At 44.0% G+C, this 14109-nt stretch overlaps 1 pseudogene across 1 annotated transcript; it reads left to right on the top strand.

Annotated features, from left to right (window-relative positions):
* Positions 1 to 1314: 1314 nt before the first annotated feature.
* On the top strand, positions 1315 to 4995 carry LOC307106552 (nuclear prelamin A recognition factor-like; annotated as a pseudogene). The gene is made up of 2 exons: positions 1315 to 1381; positions 3496 to 4995. The product of its transcript is annotated as a nuclear prelamin A recognition factor-like (transcript).
* Positions 4996 to 14109: the final 9114 nt, after the last annotated feature.

Below are 14109 nucleotides of genomic sequence, written 5' to 3'. Positions count from 1 at the left end.
CTGGTGACCAAGGTCTTTCCTTCACCTACTGATCACTTCTGAAGGGAAGAGGAAAGAAAATATTGAAGCAGCAGTCATTCTCACCTTTCTCTGAACTCCAGCACGTGTTTTTCAGTTAAATTGGAATAATTTATTTTCAAAGAAAATAGGAAAGCAATATTTGTTTCATAACACTTCACAAGCATCAAAATATTTACCAAATTTTCATCTGTGTGTAGCACGTTGAGACTGTGTTCTAGTTCCAGCTCTGCCACTAATTAGTTGTGTAACTGGGTGTTTTAACATTAACTTCCTTATTTGTGAAAAAAAAAATTGGGATATACTAAGCTTTTTCCAGGTTTAACAACCAAGGAAGACAAACAGGTATCATATCCCTTATTTTTAAGTTTACTTAATACAATAAAGTAATCATTTGCTCAAGAAAACTAGGAAATTCATTCATTCTTTCACTCATTCATTTATTATTTCTTTCTTTCTACAATTTTCCCCAGACCTGTAGTGTAGGGGATAAGGTATGCACACAGGAGTCTAAGCTTAAATTCCAGCTTTGCCAACTCCCTAACTTTGGGCAAGTTACTTACCTCTTTGTGTCTTATTACCTTAAATGTAAAGGGAGAACAATGGCACTAGTACTAAACTCAAATGATTCTTGGGAGGATTAAGGGGTGAAATATATATGATACTTAGAATATATAATAAATATTCAATAAATATTAGGTATTATTTATTGAGAAGTAACTTGGTGTCAGGCACATTGTTAAGCATTTGGGGTATAAGAATAAATAATGGGGCAGCTAGATTTCACTGTATCCAATCAAACCTCTAGATCAATGGATTGTGACAAAATTTCATTCTGTCACTTTGTGGGAATTGGGACTTGGGAACCAGATCTATGCTGATATTCTGGGTACTGTTATTTCTGTGAATAAAAACTGTCCTTTGTCTCTGATACAGACTGAGATGCTAACTTGCAAGTGGGGTAAAATCTCAGACCCTTCATAGTTCTTGACACAATGTGAATCTAATCATGTGTCAAGGAAATACAAAATACAAAAGAAAGAGAACAGTTTAAACAACACTAAAATGATAGTATCAGCCAAACTCAGGATATAAGACTTAAGAAACTAATAACAATAAAATAAAATGCATGAACCTGTTTCAACCATCTTATGTCCAGGCCTATGGTACAGGATGGGATCCTTGAGAGCTGGTGGGGACTCTAATGCATGAGAGATGCTCAATAAATGTTGACCCTTTCCCTTCTCTTCTTGTAAGTTTTGTAGATTAAAAGGTGGAGTTCATGTGAATGCGGAGATGTGGTGGATAGAGGTAGTGAGAAAGTATCCGATGGGAGAAAAAAATTGGCCAGAGACCTATACAGGTGACATTTAGCTGCCAGGATTTATAGAATTGGTGAATCATTGGAAGCTTTGAGCCTGGGCAATGTCAGGATCAATTCTATATTTGGGGAAGGTAATTCTATAGATAGCTAGAAGAATGGATTGGCAAACAAGAGATTAGAATCCAGGAGATGAATTAGTATTGGATGCTCAGGACTGATTGGAGTAGAAGGAAGTCTGGATCAGAGAAATAGTTGGAAGGTATTTTCAAATCATCCAGGCCCATGGAGTTAAGAAGTCAAATCAGCATGAGTCAGCATTAGGATGGAAAAGAAAAGAAGGTGTGAAGGTTAGTTCTCCCTGAAAAGATGGAATTAAAATTATATACAAGTTCCTTATGGCCTCTTTTTTTGTTTTGCAATTCTTCTTCTAATTCTTCCAATTGTTTTTGTTTATATAGTCTTAATTAACAAAAATAGGAACTCCTGCTTAAGTTTCATACCAGTTGTTAATCAGGACCCTGGAACTAAAACACATTTATTGGTGAAGTATACAAGCCAATTGAGAATACTTAAAATATATATATGTTTTTATTGATTTTTTAGAGAGGTGGGAGAGAGAGGGAGAGAGAGATAGAAATGTCACTGTAAGCAATTGGCTGCCTCTTACATGCTCCCCATTAGGGATCAAGCCCAAAACCCCCCAGGCATGTGCCTGGACTGGGAATCGAACCTGTGACCTCTTGGTGCACAAGACCATGCCCAATCCAATGAGCCACACCAACTGGGCTTAAGAATACTTTTGATCATAGAATATAAGTTATATTTTTGTATCCCTCAGCTATCCATTTTTAGATATATCCCAGCCACTTCTGTTCTTTATTGCTGATACCTTAACTGGTCTAAAATGAAATATGAGAATATATATCTGTGAAGAATATAGTTATGGTGATTGAAACTAGGAGACAAGAGTGAGTTGGGGGACAAAAAATTGTGTGTGTGCACTATAACTGAGAGTTTCCCAAAGCACAGAAATTTGGATTTACCTATTATTTAACTGCTTCTTGGTGAAATTTTACTTGGGTGATACAATTTTTTTTTATTATCTAGACTTTTGGTTTGGAAAAAAACCATTAATTGTGTGTCTTTGTAACAGAAGTACAGGATTCTATTAGTAAAGATATTTGGTCATAAATCCAGTCCTGCTTTATTTTATTTTAAAAATGGTGATGGTGATAGTGGTGGGGGAAATCTTATTTTTATTTACTTCTTACGTGAGGATAAGCAAAGCACTCTTTGAGAAACCTAATTTAAGAGTGAATGTGCTATGGGGGAGTAAAACATGATAGCCTGATAGCTAGGGTCAGATGGCTTCATTTTGAGTTCCCTTTAAAGCTTCATTAGTTTCATTTTTAAAATAAAATGTGGAATAACTGAATCTACCTCTGAGAGCTGTTAGGAGCATTCAATTAGATAATATATACAAGCCTTGCCAGAGTATCTGGATTATAGGAAGGGCTTAGCATTTATTAATTCCTTTGATATATCTTTTCATGGAGATCTTCAGAGCTTTCAGTAAGAAAAAGTATTTGTGTTTAAACCAGTCCTAATGTATAAACAACCCAGAGTCCGTAATGACCGAACGGATGACCGGTCCATCCGCTGGCCCTCAGGCTCCATTGATCAGGGGATGGCTAACAGGGGAACCGGGTCCCTGAGGCTCCAATGAATCTGTGGCAGCAGCGACTGGTGAGCGGGCGGAAGGCAGACCGCTTGGTCCCTCCCCCGGCTCACAGGCTCCCATTGATCAGGGGATGGTTAATAGGGAACCGGAGTGGCGTGGGGACTGGCAAGCAGCTGGAAGGCAGGCCTCTTGGTTTCTCCTCCCGGCCCTCAGACTCCAATCAATTGGTGGCAGAGGCGGGGTGAAACTGGGGACTGGCTTCCTTAGTAGTCCTGCAGGTTTAATCTCCAGAGGATAAGCCAGGCACCAACAGACCAGCCTCTGGCATGATCCTGACAGCACTGCCGGCCTCCTGGAATTTGGCACTGCGGTGGCTTCTCCTCCCTAGGTGCTCCACAAGGAAGAAAGGATACCGCCAGCAGTGCCAGGGGCAACCATCGGTGACCTACAGCTCTCCCTGTGCTTCCTCCAGGTCACTCGAGCCAGCCCCCGCCCGCCCCACTCCAGAGGAAGGGCGATCACTGCACATGGAAGGAATGGAGTAAAAAACAAAAGCCGATGACCAAGAGAATGCCGCAATCAATGTCCGGAGTCTGGCTCAGGAGAACGGAGAGAAGGGAGAATTCCATAAGTTGGCCGATGCCAAGGTATTTCTGAGTGACTGCCTGGTGTGTGACAGTTGTGTGACCCCAGAGGAAGGAGTCCAAGTTTCTCAACAGAACACTAAGGACTTCTTCCGTGTTCTGAACCTTAATAAGAAATGTGATACCTCAGAACACAAGGTGCTGGCAGTGTCCATGTGTCCTCAGTCTCTGCCTTATTTTGCTGTTAAATTCAGCCTCAGTGTCACTGATGCATCCAGAAGGCTCTGCGGCTTTCTCAAAAGCCTTGGGGCGCACTGTCTTTGACATGAAGATAGCTGCGGACTTCAGGATCCTGGAGAGTCAGGAGGAATTTGTGCGTCGGTACTGCCAGCACCGTGAGGAAGAGCCCTGGCTACCCATGCTGACCTCCGCCTGCCCCGGCTGGGACCGATATGCAGAGCGTGTGCTGGGTCACCCCATCACCCTCACCTCTGTACGGCCAAGTCTCCCCAGCAGATCATGGGCTCTCTGTGAAGGATTACTTCACCAGATGGCAGAACCTGTCCCCAGACAAGATTTTTCACGTCATTGTGGCCCCATGTTATGACAAGAAACTGGAGGCCCTTTGAGAAGATGTTCCCACAGCTTTACATAGTTCCCAGGGTGCTGACTGCGTGTTAACCTCAGGTGAAATTGTCCAGATAATGGAGCAAAGTGACCTCGCCTCGAATGACGCCACTGTGGACACTCTGTTTGGAGACATGAAGGAGGAGGAGGTGAGGCTCCACGAGACTGCCAGCTCCGACGGGTACCTGGCACACATCTTCAGGCACACGGCCAAGGAGCTGTTCAACGAGGACATGGGAGTGTTCACCTACCGCACCCTGAGGAACAAAGACTTCCAGGAGGTCACCCTTGAAAGGGGCGGAGAGGTTCTGCTATGCTGGAAGGCAGGCCTCTTGGTCTCCTCCTGGCCCTCAGACTCCAATCAATTGGTGGCTGCTTACGGCTTTTGGAACATCCAGAAGTGGTCCTGAAGCTGTAGAGGGGCAAGTTCCCCTGCCACTTCGTGGAGGTCCTGGCCTGCGCCGGGGATGCCTAAGCAGCAGGGGCCAGGCCCAGGCGGAGGACGGGCGTACAGATAGGGCACTGCTGTGGCAGATGGAAGGCATCTATGCTGCCATCCCGGTGTGGCCCCTGGAGACCAGCGCCCATGTGCAGGAACTATACCAGGAGTGGCTGGGGCTGTGAGGCGACTCCCCCCGGGCCCAGGCGGCCCTGCACACTGCCTAGCAGGGCCCAGGGCAGCCTGCCAGGACATCAGGTGGTAAAGGTCCAGCAGACACCTGGCCTGCAGGCCGCCTGAAGAGGGGTGTCAGACACGTGAAGGAAAGGCTTAGCATCTCTGTCATCACTTTGGTTTTCAGAACTCCCTGCTCCCCATCTGTCGGCTCCCTCCCTCTGAGGGGCACTGTCATCATCACATGGGTGCAACTGGAATATTGTATCTCGAGAGGATTGCCCCAATGTACGTATCCTTTTATCCGACGATGAAAAAATCCCAAAGAACAAGAATGGAGACAGATTACTGTCCTTTAGGCTTAAAAAAACTTGACTTGGGAAGTATCCTGCAAAGAGCTGAGACTTGGTTCTGTCCACACGCCTCAGAGAGGTTGGATGAGGAAATGGCCCGGCTTGGCCCTGACTTTACCCACGTATGTTACTCTTGAAGGTGACATTGCCACAATGTGAATAAACTGCCACCTTTTGGAATAGGGGCTCATACGAAAGTCTGCATTCCCAACTTTTATTGAAACAGATCTACGTTCTGCAGCTGTGGCCACCGTCCTGAGATCAGGTCCTATTGACCAGGTCCTGTCGCTGGGAATCAGGGGGCACTGAAGTAGAGCCCCCCATCCCCTCAGGCCCTTTTACATTCAGGGATTGAGCTGAACTCACTTTGGGGGAGGCCTGGCAAGGGTTACAGGTGTCACAGATGGAAGGATGGAGAATGGAGAGGCGGACACCCTGCTCGGTCCCTCCCTGGGTGGGGTCAGGCAGATGAAGGCCGGCCAGCCCACCCCACAATTGGGTGAGATAGCGTCCTCTGTGTCTACCTCTCACCCCATGGGCCTGGCCACTCCCCTCAGCTCTGGGCAGCCCTCTGCGTTTCATGACAGTGCACTCTGCCCTCATATGCTGCTCGTCCTAAGTGAGAAGGAAGAGAGCAGTTGGCCCACAGACAACTACACAGAAAGATAGGGCTCATGGCTGGTGGGCACAGTGGCAGTGGTGGGAGCCTCTCCTGCCTCCATGGCAGTGCTAAGGAGCAGCAAGCTGATTGGTAAGGAGCAGTGAGGGGTCCCGGACTGCATGAGGGATTTCCAACTGTCGGCTTAGGCTTGTTCCTCATGGAGAACAGGCCTAAGCCAGCAGGCGGACATCCCCTGAGGGGTCCTGGACTGCGAGAGGGTGCAGGCCAGGTTGAGGGATCCCCCACCCCCAGTGTACAAATTTCGTGCACTGGGCCTCTAGTAGTGGTATAACTAGGAACTCTGGAAGAATGCTGAGGAAGAAATGGAATGAGGATATTTCTAGATACAAGAGCCAAAAAATTATTAGAGGGGAAATAAAAGAAAGATGAACAAATTAACAGTAATCAAAATGCTGGAAAGTGACAATCAACTGTAAGTCACGAGCAATATAGTAGGTACAGTGGGAGGTAGTGGACTAGGGGCTGAAGAATGAATTTCAACATCACTCAAGTGGCCTCAGAAAATTATTGGCTTTCTCTGGGCCTCACTTTTATCCTAAGTAAGGACCATCTGCTGGACTCTGAAGATTAATGTGTAAGTCAGATGAAAAATAAAAAATAAATCGTGGAAGGAGGACATATGTCCAAGGCTCTGCTGTCAGATGATGCTGTTCAAAGACAATAAAGACAAAGACAAGGCCCATCAAACATGCCAACACTCTGAGGCCTGGACATTAGCCTTCCAGTGGATGTTAGGAAAAAATTTGACCCCTGAGCCCTGAAGAGGTGTTGTGACTACTTTTACTTCCTTCAAGACAAACAATGAATATTTCAGTTGCTCTTGCTCTTGGTACGATCACAACCACGTGAAGGATGTAAAATATCACTGGGATGACATGCTACAGAGCAGCTGGCTGGCTGGAGGGGCCCCATAAACGTCACAAGAAAACTCATACCCATAGGGAAGGCAGGAGACAAAAATAATAACAATAATTCTTGGCGCTCACATGGCATCTTTCATCTGAAGAGCTCCAAGTATTTTACAGATGTTACATCCATTAAAATGTATGTGGCAAGCATTACTCTCCCTGGATTACAGATGGGGAGGGGACTGTAATCCTGTCATTCAGACTAAAAGTGGAATAAACATCTAATTACCTTTGAGAGGAAGCCTTTCTAATGTAACCCTTTCCTTCTGCCATTCCCCATTGCTCCTGAGTGAATAGGACAAGTCACGTCCTTGGGTCTGGAATATCTGCTGCAGGTATCCAAACACTGAAATGAGATCACCTCTCAATCTTTCTTCCCCAGACGAAACATATTTAACTTTCTGAGTCTTTCTTCAGAAGCCTGAGCTTCCTCTTCCTTGTTTCCCTTCAACCTGGAGGTAGTTTTCAAGTTGAGTAACTAAAACCAGTGCCTGGTGCTTCTGTGTGAATCCGTCAGTGACTTTACCTGAATAAACCCACAGTCTTGAGGTTAGATTTGTGTTTTTGCAGCTGGGCCCTAACGGTGATACGTTGTTTTTGATTTTGGCTTTTTTTCTGATAAGGCAGTGACTTCTATCCTATTTCTGAGTTTCAATATCTCCTTTGTTCCTTCTTTCTTTGATTTGGGAGTTCAACTTGTTTTAAGAAGGCAACATTTTTGTTTTGCTGGTGGTTTCTTATACTGTACAGAAGTTTTTCAGTTTGCTATAGTTCCAGTCATTTATTTTTGCTTTTACTTCCCTTGCCTTTGGGGTCAAATTCATAAAATCCTCTCTATGACCAAAGCCCATAAATCTAGCACCTATATTATCTTGTATGTATTTTATTGTTTCATGTATTATATTTAGGTCTTTGACCCATTTTGAGTTCATTTATGTGTAACATTGGGTAGTGAACACAAAATGCAATATACAGATGATGTATTATAGAATTGTACACTTGAAACCTATATAATTTTGTTAACCAATGTCACCCAAAACATTTAATAAAATTTAAAAAAGGCAAAGTATCCCACTCTTTTAACATAGCAAGTATTATTTTTTTTCACATTCCATTTTGTCTTTAATTGTATTAATCTTTTCACAGGGTAAAGGTAATATCATACATATCATTATACATTATTTTAAAAAAAATCTTTATCCTTGAGATTATTAAAGATGTCCCTCTTTTTTCTCCCCATAGCCCCCCTTCTACCCAGTTCCCACCCTACCCCAGGCCTTTGCCACCCTAGTGTCTGTGTCCATAAGTAATGCATATATGCATATAAGATTTTTGTTTAATCTCTTCCTGGCCCGCCACCCCCCATCCCTCTGAGAATTGTCAGTCTTTTCCATTTCCATGCCTCTGATTCTATTTTATTCACCAGTTTATTCTGTTCATTAGATTTCTTATTCATTTGATTTTTAAATTCAATTGATGATATGTATATGTTGCCATTTTGTTGTTCATATTTTTTATCTTTTTCTTCTTCTTCCTCTTCTTAAAGAGTACCCTTCAGCATCCTATATAATCCGATATAATAAAAGGCTAATATACAAATAGACCAAACGGCAGAACAACTGGAACAACTGAACAATTGGTTGCTATGACGTGTGTTGACTAACAGGGTGCATGCGTGGAACATTGCAGGCGTTGGCCGTGGAGGGATGGTGGAGCAGGTGAGCGGAGGCACCAGACCAAGGCAGGGCACTGGTAGCTGTCATTGGGGTGAGCCTCTGGTGGTTACTGAAAATTCTTTGCTCCTGTGTGCTACGGTCCCACCTGGTGCTTGCACCTGCTGCTGGCGCCAGCCCTGCTCATACCCACTGCTGGCACCCAGTGCTGGTCCCAATCACTCAGCGCTGTCAGCAGATTCGAGCGGCGGCTGCCAGCCCCAATTGCCCCTCAGGGCTTCTCCAACTCCCTCTACTCCTCAGTGGTGATTGAGGCTCCTGAGGGGCAATCGGGGCAGCAGCTGCCATTTGCACTGCTGTCAGCACTGGCCCCGCTTATACCAGCTGCTGGCGCCGGCCCCAGTTGTTCCATGCCTTCAGCGGGTGCAAGCAGGGCAGGCACTGTCAGCGTGTGAGAGTGGCGGTGGTGGAAGCTGGGCTGCCGGCAGACAGGGGACAGAGCTGTGGCAGGAGGGGCTGGGTGGGGGTGCGGAGGATGGGCCGAGACCCACCACTGTGCCTACCTCAGCCTCGAGGCCCACAGTTCCTTTCAAGTTGCATGAATTCATGCACTGGGCCCCTACTTTCATATATTACTGGTTTGGTGGTGATGAACTCCTTTAGCTTTTCCTTGTCTGTGAAGCTCTTTATCTGACCTTTAATTATAAATGATAACTTTGCTGGGTAGAGTAATCTTGGTTGTAGGTCCTTTCTATTCATCACTTTGAATATTTCTTGCCACTCCCTTCTGGCCTGCATAGTTGCTGTTGAGAAATCAGCTGACTGTCATATGGGCACTCCCCTATAGGTAATTAACTGCTTTTCTCTTGCTGTTTTTAAGATTCTCTCTTTGTCTTTAGCCCTTGGCATTTTAATTATGATGTGTCTTGGTGTGGTCCTCTTTGGGTTCCTCTTGTTTGGGGTTCTCTGTGATTCCTGGACTTGTAAGCCTATTTCTTTCACTAGGTAGGGGAAGTTTTCTGTCATTATTTCTTCAAATAGGTTTTCAATATCTTGCTCTCTCTCTTCTTCTGGCACCCTCATAATTTGGATTTTGGTATGCTTGAAGTTGTTCCAGAGGCTCCTTACACTATCTTCATATTTTCAGATTCTTTTTTCTTTTTGTTCTTCTGGTTGGGTGTTTTTTTTGCTTCCTCCTATTTCAAATCATTGATTTGATTTTTGGGATCCTCTAGTCTACTGTTGAATCCCTGTATATTATTCTTTATTTCAGTCAGTGTATGCTTAACTTCTGACTGGTCCTTTTCCAAGTGTTTGGCATTCTCACTAAGATCCTTGAAAGTCTCACTAAGTCCCTTGGAGGTTTCTAGAAGATTCTTGAGTGACCTTATAACTGGGTTTTGGACTCTATATCCAGTCATTTTCTTTCTTCTATTTCTTTAATTTGTGACCTGTTTTTTTTTTTTTTGTCTCTGCATTTTGGCTGCTTCTCTGTGTTTGTTTCTATGTATTGAGTAGAGTTGCTAAGTCTCCTTAAGTTGATAGAGTGGCCTTGTGTAGTAGGTATCCTATAGGACCCAGTGGCTCAGCCTCCCCAATCACCTGAGGTGGACACTATAGGTGCACTCTGTGTGGGCTATGAGCACAGTCTTGTTGTAGTTGAGACTTGATTGCTGTTGGTGTCACTGGAAGGAATTGACCCCCAGGCCAATTGGCTATGAGGACCAGCTGTGACTACAGTGGGAGAACTGCTGTGTAGGGAGACACCCTTATGGAGCAGGACTTGCTTCAGTGGGCTTTGGTGCTCACTGAGTCTGCCCCTTGAGTGTGTCGCTTATGTATGTGTAGAATTGTAATCTGGTATGGTCTGACACTGACCACTGGGTACACTGGCTCTTGGTTTTCCAGAGAGGTGCAAAGTCATCCACTGCCTGGGACACCCAGTAGGAGCTACAGAGAAATCAACAGATTCCTCCTCTTTGTATTGGGTTTGGAAGTGCCCAGACGAGGCCCAGCTATGAAGCAAGGCAGGCTGGTGCTGGTGCTAGGTCTTGGGCTTTTTATCGATAGGTTTGGGGTTCCTTGACCCAGTTGCAGCTTGTTTGAGATTTTCAAGGCAAAAGCTGCTGTAGGCAGCTTGGGTGGGGTTGTAAATTGAATGGGGCGGGATCTCAGGGAATCACCAGGGCAGAGCAAACAGATATGGCTGCTAGTCAGCCCTCATACTGGGGAGGTATCAGCATAGGAACAATGACTGCTGCGAGCAACTCAGTCTGAGAGAAAGCCGCCCCTGAGTTCCTGTGGTTGCTAGACAGTCCAGTTTCTCCTCGTATGTGTCTGTGTCCCTCAGAGCCTTGCTTAGCACTGGAGCTCGGAGGAAACATGACCTTGTAAGTTCAGTTCATGGCACCGGCCTTTTAAGAGGAACAGCTGGGTCTCCAGCAGCCTCTATTTCACTGAACCCCAATCCCCACTGGTTTTTACAGCCTGTAGTTCTTACTGCCCATAGGGACTTCTTTTCCAAGCTCTGGGATCTTGGGCTGGGCATCTGGTATGGGGGCTGGGTCCTTTTGCTCCTCTAGGCAGTTTCTGCAGAGACTATTTCCCTCCATATTAGAAAAGCGGCCCACGTGGGTGCCCAACCAGCCCAGTTCTGTGCTTCCACACCTCCTACTAGTCTCAATGTGCTTTCTTCTTTACTTCTCTAGTTGTTGGACTTCCATTCAGCCAGCTTTCCGGCAGTTCTGGATGATGGTTCTGTATTTTAGTTCTAATTTTGATGTGGTTGTGGGAGGCGGTAAGTACAGGCGTTTGCCTACACCACCATCTTGGGTCTTCCCATTATGCATTCTTTAAATTGTATTCTGCTTTGGAGGTTCACATATTATAATCATTTTCTCCTTTGCTTCTTGGAAAATAAGCACAATGTTGACTGTATAATCCAGATTCTAAGTTTGTATTGTGATTTGCTCAATCATGCTATTAGACAATATTAGAATTGCCTCATTTTTATGTTACAGTGAGTTGGTTTTTGTTGGACTTCTTGCTCTTAATGTCTCTTTTATATTTAGGTGATTTTGTTAGGAACTTTTGATATATATAGTGTGTCGCTTATGTATGTGTAGAATTGTAGCTTTCCCAAATGACTGAAGCTAAATCCAGGGCCCCCGATAATGTGTGGAAATATGTTTCACTGCTCTCCTGTTAGAACTGAATTTTATTATTTTTTGAATTGGTGAAAATGTGTACTTTCCCTTAAAAAAATCTAATTTGAAGCTCATTGATATTAGAAAAATTGTTTATTTTACTTTTTTTCACTTTTTAGCAGACTAAGTGTGCTCCTTCTTATTTGGAGTTACACATTGAATGAAGGATGGTGCATAAACCTAAACTATGTTAAAAAAATCTTGATATGAAAATAGTAGCAAAAATAAATTCTAGCACCATACAGCTCCTTTCATGCCTGGGGTCCAGTGTGTGGCTTATTCTGTAAGATTCTTCTGTGAGTAAATGAGGAACACTATGGATCAGTTTGAAAGATGCGGAGAATAAAAAGGATAGTACAATTGCTATGTCATGGCAAAGGACACGGATCACATTTCCTCACTGGTTCTCACTATAAGGTATTCTCATAGCAACAGCTTCCAGCTCATCCTTAACCCTCTCCAAATTCTTCAGGCATCATTGCTGTTCCCTTTGTGCTTTGACTATATGCATGATTATTTATCGTACACCCAGAGAGTGGGGAAAAAACATCAGTTGGGCCAGTTTGGCAATATGTCAGGGTGGGAAAGGCCCTTGTGAATTTAATCTGTTCTCAGAACTAAAATGATTTTCATATGCATCAAAGAGCCAAACCAGTTTGTGCATGTAGACACCAGCTCAGACGGACTGATTGTTGTTAGTGAGATATTTAGTATTTGGATTGAGCTCTGTTCCCTGGGAAACCTTATTTATGATTTAGCTCTGTGAGAATTCCTGGCCATGAACCATGGATTTTAAATTCTTTGACAGTCTGAGGTTCATCCCTTCCCAAACCATGTTTTCCCATGAGCTCTGTGTGAAGTTGTCTTAACTTATAAATGCAGGTGCTTTCTCCTGTTTGCCATCACGTAACAGGCCAACTTGAAAAGCAGCACCTACATAGACTGGGCTTCCTCCTGAGATTGATGGGAAAATGTTCGGTCTTTCAGGTCAAAGCACCGAATTACCTTCTTCTGCCACCATCAGAGTCCTTGATCCTTTTGTAAGAGTAGGAAGTGCTCCATTACACAGCTGGGAGGGAGTTGATTTTTAATAGCATGCAGCTCAGTGAATTTTTTGGAGTTTAAGTTTTTGGAAAACCACTAAGTATCCACATTTCCCTAGTGTCTCTCTCCCATAACCTTCTGCTTTACATGAGGAGAGATGGGGGAGAAAGCAGATTCAGGACATACTTGTCTTAGAGTTCAAACGTTTGGACTGAATTCATTAGCAGAAATGCTGCAGATTATTAAACAACGAATCTTTTCAGCTGGGAGATAAAGTAATGAGAAGTGACAGGAGAGAGGTAGGAATGCTGACAGCAAAACAGCAAGAGCGAGTCTGATAAGATCTTAGGGAATCTGAGACCAATCGGGGTTGGTCTTATGATGCCTCCTTCACTCTCTGCCCAAGACTTGGCCTGGGCACTTGCCAGTGCCTTCTGTTGTGAAGGAGACCTGGCCCAGTTCCTTCCTTTCCTTTCCCTACCTTACCTGTAGGAGGGCTCTGGGTCCCCCCACCAGCCTTGGATGCTGCGAGGCTAAGACCCTGCTCTGCTGTTTCTGCTCTGAGCACCTGAGAGTAATTAAGCCGCCTCTCCTACCTAGAGCTGAACGGACTGGTTCCAAAATTATACTTTCCTGGAACATCTTGTTGAACTGGAATGTTTGGCAGTTAAGAAACCACTGCTCACACCTGAACAAATCGATCTGTTTTTCCTGAAATGTATTCCATGCTCCCCACCTGGCCCATGCCAAGGGAACTGGCAGACCCAGTTGTCTGGCTGAAGCAGACTGTGAGGAGATCATTATATTATTTGTAGAGCACAAAGTTAAAGGCTGTGGAAAATCAAGAGTTACACTGATTGATCTGTAGTCTGATCATAGAGGCAGATCAGATGAAAAAACCCCCACACAAAACAAAAAAACAGAAAAGAAAGACTAGAGGGCATGGCCAAAAATGTTAGCAAAGAAGTCTACCTCTAACAAAGTTGATTTGCCAAAGAAACAAAATTCTTGAATTATAAAATAATTCTTATGTGGCGTATATAAAATACACACACACACACACACACACACACACACACACACATCACACACATACACGGAATCTCTATTATCATATCCTAACCCCTTTTGTTGAAAAGTAAGTAAATTCTTTCACAATTCAGACTTCTGGCCTACAATTGTATTACCATTATTATTATTTGCTTTACTACTTGCCACATCTTTTTCTTTGGGCCAAAGGCAAGAACTCCATGCTAATTTGTAGGGCAAGCTGAGAAAAAGAGTGTGGCCAACTTAAGTCAAAACAAATGCTTAAAAAGCACTTAACTAAATGAACCTTTGAAAATGGTTCTCCCATATCCAAACCTAAAGGTAATAATTTTTTTTTTTGGAAAAA

Source organism: Cnephaeus nilssonii, assembly GCF_951640355.1.
Source record: "Cnephaeus nilssonii genome assembly, chromosome: 10".
NCBI lineage: Eukaryota > Metazoa > Chordata > Mammalia > Chiroptera > Vespertilionidae > Cnephaeus > Cnephaeus nilssonii.
The sequence above is the reverse complement of the archived record's forward strand: the minus strand, read 5'-3'. Positions and strand labels throughout refer to the sequence as shown.